The sequence below is a fragment of the Dryobates pubescens genome, chromosome 12 (genome assembly GCF_014839835.1).
Source record: "Dryobates pubescens isolate bDryPub1 chromosome 12, bDryPub1.pri, whole genome shotgun sequence".
In the NCBI taxonomy this organism is placed as follows: domain Eukaryota; kingdom Metazoa; phylum Chordata; class Aves; order Piciformes; family Picidae; genus Dryobates; species Dryobates pubescens.
The window spans coordinates 3673170-3681152 of record NC_071623.1 but is presented as its reverse complement, the minus strand read 5'-3'; the positions used below and the strand labels follow the sequence as shown (position 1 = coordinate 3681152).

Here is a 7983-nt window from a genome sequence, read left to right as displayed (position 1 = left end):
GTGGCAAAGCAAGTATAAAATAGCTCTGCTCCCAAAGTGTGGTGGTAATGTGTCTCAGTGTAGGGCACCATCTGGGCAGTGACAAAGACAAGAGCCAGGAGTATACCTGTTCTGTTTGCTAGTTTGTCCTGTTTTGATCAGCTGTTAAGTCCTAGCTCTGGGTGGGGCTGAAGTTAATGCAGCAGTGGTCTGCAGCCAGCAGGGCCTGGTGGCTTATCACCATGGCCATCAAAGCAGAAGGTCTGAATTCTGTTCCCCTTTCTTTGTTGGAGTTTTTTCTCCTACTAAAGGGAACTGCATCCAAGCAGGGGGTTTGGATCTCCCTCCCACAAGCAAAGAGCAGTAAATCTGTTCTGGCTGAATGCTTTTCTGTGTTACAGCTGATTACTGGTGATTGAAATAGCAGCAGTCAATTCCTCAGAGCATATTCCACCCACCCAAAGCAGCTTTTTGGCACACCTTTTCCTCCAGGAAGGTGTTCTGTTTCCTGGCTTCTGAAATGAGCATTTTCTTTTTTAAACACCTCTGTTCCATTTAAAGAAGAAACACATTTGATGACAGGGTTTCTCATCAACCAGCTTTGATTTTCCTTTTCCACGTGTAAGTGAGGGACTGAGCAAGCAGAGGTACAGATGCAGAATACAGAATTAACCAGGCTGGAAAAGACCTTTGAGACCATCGAGTCCAACCCATCACCCCACACCATCTGATCAACTCAACCATGGCACCGAGGGCCTCATCCAGGCTCTTCCTAAACACCTCCAGGGATGGGGACTCCACCACCTCCCTGGGCAGCACATTCCCATGCTGGGAAGAACTTCTTGCTGGGAAGAACTTCTTGCTGGGAAGAACTTCTTCCTAACATCCAGCCTGAACCTCCCCTGGCACAGCTTGAGACTGTGTCCTCCTGTTCTGATGCTGGTTGCCTGGGAGAAGAGACCAACTCCCACCTGGCTACAACCTCCCTTCAGGGAGTTGGAGAGAGCAAGAAGGTCTCCCCTGAGCCTCCTCTTCTCCAGGCTAAGCAACCCCAGCTCCCTCAGCCTCTCCTCACAGGGCTGTGCTCCAGACCCCTCCCCAGCTTTGTTGCCCTTCTCTGGACACCTTCCAGGAGCTCAACATCTTTCCTAACCTGAGGGGCCCAGAACTGGACACAGGACTCAAGGTGTGGCCTAACCAGTGCTGAGTACAGGGCAGAATGACTTCCCTGCTCCTGCTGGCCACACTATTCCTGATCCAGGCCGTGTCTGTACCCACCCTGTTTTGAGCTCTGCATGTGTTAGTGGCAGCAGTGTTACTGCCTTCTGCCCCCTCACACATCAAAGCAACCTTTCTGAGTCACATATTTTTCATTGTGGTGATGCAGAGATGGGTGTTTTGGTTTGGTTTGGTTTTTCTCCTCTCCTTTCTTTGCTGTTGCATTCCCACCCACTGTCCCACACTCTCAGCTGCACAGCAGTTCTGATGACATTCAGCTGTGTCATTGCTCAGTCTCTCTCAATTCCTCTGTAGTGGTGTTGGATGTGATGTGTGAAGAGTACTGATTTTCTTGTGTCTGACCATTGATACCAAGGTGTGGAAGTTGTGTAGATTTCCTCTATTAAGTAAGGAAGGGAAGGGCTGCTCTGTGTCCTTATCACAGAATCACAAAGCATTAGGGGTTGTGAAGGGACCCTGAAAGATCATCTACTTCAAACCCCCCACCCTGCCAGAGCAGGTCACACAGGACCACATCCAGGTGGCTTTTGAACATATCCAGAGAAGGATACTCCACAACCTCTCTGGGCAGCCTGTTCCAGTGCTCTGTCACCCTCACAGTTAGAAAGTTGTCCTGTGTGTTCACATTTTTCCTCATGCTGCACATCAGAAAGGGGAAGCAGAGACTTCTACCTGCACTCAGTAGCCATTTTTCGCTCTGTTTTGTGCAGAATTTAGTTCCCTGCACTCGCTTGTTTCTTGTATTCAAGGTCACAGGCCAAACAGCATTGTGTTTAAATACAACTGTAAGGCATTCCTCACGTTCTCCCTCCTCCCAGGGCCCCAGCACAAGCACCACACTGAAGTCACCAGCCCTCCATCTTCAGGTAACACAAGTGGCAGGGATACAGTGAGAGCATTTGAGGCTGCATTTTGCTTTTGCAGGTAACCTCCCTTTTTGGGAGGGAGGAGGAAGACCTGCTGCAAACTGAGTGTCACACACACCCCCTAGCTACACTGACAAATTGACAGACACAAGATGTGTTTATCTGATGCATAGACAAGCTGGGAACCTGAGTGCCATTCTGTCACTGCTGCTGAGCACAGCAGAGCGGTCTCTTGATGCCACCTGTACCTGCTGGAGTTCTGACAACGAGCCACATCACCTAGCTTGATGCTACACAAGGTATGTTTGCAGCAGCAGGGGAATGCAGTCTACCTGGACTTCAGCAAGGCCTTTGACACCGTCCCCCACAGTAAACTGCTGGCTAAGCTGTCAGCTCGTGGATTGGACAGCAACACTCTGTGCTGGGTTAGGAACTGGCTGGAGGCTGAGCCCAGAGAGTGGTGGTGAATGGTGCCACATCCGGCTGGCGGCCAGGCACCAGTGGTGTGCCCCAGGGATCGGTGCTGGGCCCCATCCTCTTTAACATCTTCATTGATGATTTGGATGAGGGGATTGAGTCAGTCATCAGCAAGTTTGCAGATGACACCAAGTTGGGAACGGATGTTGGTCAGTTAGAGGATGGAAAGGCTCTGCAGAGGGACCTTGACCGACTGGACAGATGGGCAGAGGCCAACAGGATGGCATTTAACAAGTCCAAGTGCCAGGGGCTGCACTTTGGCCACAGCAACCCCATGCAGAGCTACAGGCTGGGGTCAGAGTGGCTGAGAGCTGCCAAACAGAGAGGGACCTGGGGGTGCTGATTGACAGCCACCTAAACATGAGCCAGCAGTGTGCCCAGGTGGCCAAGAAGGCCAATGGCATCCTGGCCTGCATTAGGAATAGTGTGGCCAGCAGGAGCAGGGAGGTCATTGTGCCCCTCGACTCTGCATTGGTTAGGCCACACCCTGAGTCCTGTGTCTAGTTCTGGGCCCCTCAGTTTAAGAAGGACATTGAGACACTTGAAGGTGTCCAGAGAAGGGCAACAAGGCTGGGGAGAGGCCTTGAGCACAGCCCTGTGAGGAGAGGCTGAGGGAGCTGGGGTTGCTTAGCCTGGAGAAGGGAAGGATCATGGGTGACCTCATTGCCCTCTACAACTACCTGAAAGGTGGCTGTAGCCAGGAAGGGTTTGGTCTCTTCTCCCAGGCAACCAGCACCAGAACAAGGGGACACAGTCTCAAGCTGTGCCAGGGGAGGTTTAGACTCGAGGTGAGGAGAAAGTTCTTCACTGAGCGAGTCGTTCGTCATTGGGATGTGCTGCCCAGGGAGGTGGTGGAGTCACCGTCCCTGGAGGTGTTCAAGAGGGGATTGGACGTGGCACTTGGTGCCATGGTCTAGTCATGAGGTCTGTGGGGACAGGTTGGACTTGATGATCCTTGGGGTCTCTTCCAACCTTGGTTATACTGTGATACTGTGGAATGATGGCTGGGGCTCAGGAAGAAATGAAAGGCTCTACCACATCCCAGGCCATGAAGCAGACATCCTTTATTGCCATTTATTTTTAATACAATTAAAGGAGGAACCCCAGGAAAAAGAAAGTCACATACAAAATACCTGTGGCAACAGAGCAGCTCACCTGCTATGAAGACCCAGATATTAAGCTGAGAAGGTCTCACAGAAACCATTTATGTGCAGTTCACTGAGCACAGCATAAGACAATAGATAACATGATGCATGGCATAGGTGATTAAGGGGAAAAGAAGAAACCAAATAACCTGCCCATCGAGGATATAAAGCCAAAGTGATGCTGAACACACTTGTCAGTGAAGATCTCTGTCCCCTTTAGAAGGAGTTAAAGTGTCACAGGAGTCGGTGGTGATGTGGAAAGGTTTGTTGCAGTGCAAAAGACAGGCCCTGCTCTGCTAGGCTGTGCATTCACCAGTCAGGAGCAGAAGCAGAGCATGGGATAGTCAGAAGGGAAATGCCCTGGTACAGCTGTCAGAGCTGTGGTGTGGTTGGTGAGGTGGAAATGCATCATAGTTCGAGTGGGTGAAGGAAGCACAGTGTTGAAAATGAGCCAAGTGAGTGCTGAAAAGTGGATGTTCAGCCTGCAAGAAGCTAGTAGTTTGTGCTGGAAACAACAAACACAGACTGGGAGAAAAGGAAACTTGAAAACGATGAGAGAGCATTGCCCATACACTGTGTCAGGCTGCCTTTGGGAAACACTGCCTTCTGTGCCACCTATGTTCTGCTGTCAACCACAATGCACAGGCACAAAGAGGTTTTTTCCCCCTTTTCACCCACATCATCTCCTTTCTCCATCAAAAAATCCTGCAAAAGAATGTTCTGAAGTTCCCACTTCATACCATGGCAAGGCAGTGCAAAAGCTGATGGGGCAGCAGGAGCAGGAAGGGAGCAGTGTCTTTTTACCAGTGGCTTGATCCCTTAGCCTCTTGTAGCTCAATCCTCTAGAAGCCACTTTCAGTCCTCCCATTTCCTCCAGCAATAGGTGCCTGCTAGGAGGGGGTGAAATGGATGGACTGCTCCTTTGCTGTGGCCTAGCAAGGCAAACAGCTCAAGCAACAAAACATCCCACAAAGCAGATGGCCTGGTGCTTTCGGCCTTTGGTTTTCCCTGCTGTCCACACACGGGTAGAGCAGCAAGGCAGTGGCTGCAGCTTGCAGGGGGACAAGGCAAAAGGGAAATCTGTCAACCCTGGGTCAGGGCTGAGTGAGGTTAGTGTGCAGAGCTGCTTAGGAAGCTTGCAGAGCTTGGGGTTTTTTCCTCTTTTTTAACCCTCAAAATGAGAAACCACTTTTTCCTACACAGTAGGCAAGAATATCACCTAGATCAGATGAGTCCTATCCAATGTTAACATCCTGTAGGGAACTACTTTCAAGTCCTGGCTGGGAGAATTCTGGCAGAAAGCAGCAGCATTCCAAGCAAAGTAAATCCCAGTGTCCCCGTGAGAAAGTCCCAAGAATCTGGAGAGTCTGCCCTAGCCAAGTATTCCTAGGCAAATGTACAAACAGAAAGCTGTCCTGTGTTTGTGAAGCAAGGCCCTGTGTTACAGCAGGTAGAGGTGAGGCAGCCACCACTGCTGCAGGGATTTGAAGGTGGCTTGGCGAGCCGGCAGGCAGGCCGGGCACCGCTGCAGGCGGGAACGCACACAGCCAGCAGCTGTGTGCGCCAAGGTGGGCACAGGCGTGCACCGGCCGGCTGTGCCGTGCCAGATGGGCTCTTGTGTCTCTCAGGAATGTAAGGAGGGAGCTGTATCTTGGTACCTGGGTTGGCAAGGATGCCCTTTCAGGAGGGAAAGGTGATGAGAACTTGTGCCACTGCTGTAGCTAAGCAATCTGGAATGGGTTGGCTAGGGAGGTGGTTGGGGGTGCTGTCCCTGGAGGTGTTTAAGCCCAGGCTGGATGAGGCTGTGGCCAACCTGATCTAGTGTAGGGTGTCCCTGCCCATGGCAGGGGGGTTGGAACTAGATGATCCTTGTGGTCCCTTCCAACCCTGACTGATACTATGATACTATTGCTAATCAGCCGTCAGGGGCACTGTCAGTATGTACGTCTCTTACCACTGAGAATGAGCGTGAGGCACAGGGTCCCACCTCAAGGTGCTTTTTCGTGCAAAGCATGTGTGATATTGCCTCTGTAGGGGAGAAAGACTCTGTATCTGCAATGGCCAAACCCAAAGTCCTCCAGCACAAAGGACAGTCCTGGCAGGTACCTGTCCAAGGCTGAATACAAAAGAAGTTTTGGCTGCTCCCAGTTGCAACATGGAGGCAAGGCCTCACTGGAGATTCTGTCAGGGTCCAGGGTCTCCCAAAGGTCAGCTCTGCATTCCTGAAGGGGTAGGTGGGCATGGGCTATCTGCTAGGGCTCTGTTGGTTCCCTAATTTTCATAGAGGCAGCATGAAGCCACAGGATCCCAAACTCTTGACCTGACGATGCTCCTCTTCTGTCCCGGTGCAGGAACACTGACGGTCCTCCCGGCTGGAGTAATGGTGACTGTTATAACGCCACCAGCCCTCAGCTTCTGTGGTGTAGGTGGGGGTTTGTATTCAATCACACAAGATTGGTTTGTCAGACTTCTTGAGCACAATTTTCTACTTCCATCATCCCCTTTCAGAGTGCCAAAGGGTCAACGGGGTAGGCATTGCTGTACAACGAACAGTGGGGACTGCGGTGCAGAATACACAGGATGAGAAACCTGAGGGGACAAAGAAAAGATGTTACTGATTTCTGCCCCCCTTGCTCCTTAATCCTAAGTGTAAGGCTGAGTGTTGCATTCGGGTATCACCTGCGGTGGCCCTCCACAAGAGGGCTCCTACAACAGCAAAGGCAGAGCTGCTCACAGCTAGACAGCTCAAGACAGGCACGACAGCGGAGCTGCAGGCTGGCTCAATGCTGACTGTGAAAAGCTTTGGACGGTATGAAGGTTGCTGTCCCTCTGCAGAGTGAAGGCAACTACTGAACGTGGCTCAGTGCATCACACTGAGCTCTAATTTCTAATTTCTAATAAACCAGGTTGGAAGAGACCTTCGAGATCATTGTGTCCAACCTATCACCCAACACCATCTAATCAACTAAACCATGGCACCAAGCACCCCATCAAGTCTCCTCCTGAACACCTCCAGGGATGGTGACTCCACCACCTCCCTGGGCAGCACATTCCAATGGCCAATCACTGTCTCTATGAAGAACTTCTTCCTCACATCCAGCCTAAACCTCCCCTGGTGCAGCTTGAGACTGTGTCCTCTTGTTCTGGTGCTGGTTGCCTGGGAGAAGAGACCAACCCCCTCCTGGCTACAACCTCCCTTCAGGGAGTTGGAGAGAGCAAGAAGGTCTCCCCTGAGCCTCCTCTTCTCCAGGCTAAGCAACCCCAGCTCCCTCAGCCTCTCCTCACAGGGCTATGCTCCAGACCCCTCCCCAGCTTTGTTGCCCTTCTCTGGACACCTTCCAGCAGCTCAACATCTTTCCTAACCTGAGGGGCCCAGAACTGGACACAGGACTCAAGGTGTGGCCTAACCAGTGTGGTGTTAGGCCACACATTGAGTCCTGTGTCCAGTTAAGAGTTGAGTTGAGTCCTGTGTCCAGTTAAGAGATGATAGCTACTAGAGGAAGGCAGGTGGAGTTGGGAAACATGGGAAAAGCCCAACAAGCTTTGGTGACAAAAGAGGAATGTGGCAGAATGGATTTATTCAGTGGGTGAACTCCTGCCACTCCCATCACAAAACCACACAGAATTCATGCCAACCAAGGCTCTAGTATCTGTTCCAGATAGGGCCTTCCCCAGAGCAAAACACGAGTGGGTGGTCAGGCTTGGAGATGAGCCAAGTGTGTTACTGCTTCCCCTCCTTTCCATGGCAAGAGTGTTCAGCTTCCAGATTACTGCAGCACACAGTGTGACAAACTCATGACTTCTAAGACTCTGCAGCTGCTACTCTCCAGCATCACCCTGACAATTCAGCATGCTGTGATGACAGCAGGGAATGCAGTGACTTGGATAATGATGTGAATAAGAACAGTTAGCTGCTTATCTTTTCTCAAGTCTCTTGAGTTGTAAAATGTCTTCCTGAAGATCACAGCTGAGCCTTCAGGGTAAAATTAAAAGAATGCTTTATAGTCATAAAACCTTGGTAAAGCTGACTCTTCCTCAGCCCATCCTTCACAACACCTCATTACTAGAAGTAGCTCCTTTAAAATATGAGTGATGCCAGGGCAAGCCTTAGGGAAGAAAATTCTTCTTTTCCACTTCTCTGGATGCTGAAGGAAATGGAGATAGCTCAGAAGTGGCCTGCCATTGCTGCTCTTACCAGGAAAAGCAATGAGGCTGGGGAGAGGGCTTGAGTGTGGGCAGCAGGAGCAGGGAAGGCATTCTGTCCTGTACTCAGCACT

At 51.0% G+C, this 7983-nt stretch overlaps 1 protein-coding gene across 1 annotated transcript in view; it reads right to left on the bottom strand.

The window, feature by feature from the left end:
* Positions 1-6122: 6122 nt before the first annotated feature.
* LOC104299539 (T-lymphocyte activation antigen CD80) overlaps positions 6123-7983 on the bottom strand; it is a 38119-nt gene continuing 36258 nt past the window's right edge. Inside the window, exon 7 of the mRNA XM_009899706.2 lies at positions 6123-6295. The gene's annotated coding sequence lies outside the window, so the exon portion shown is untranslated. The remainder of the gene's footprint in view (positions 6296-7983) is intronic.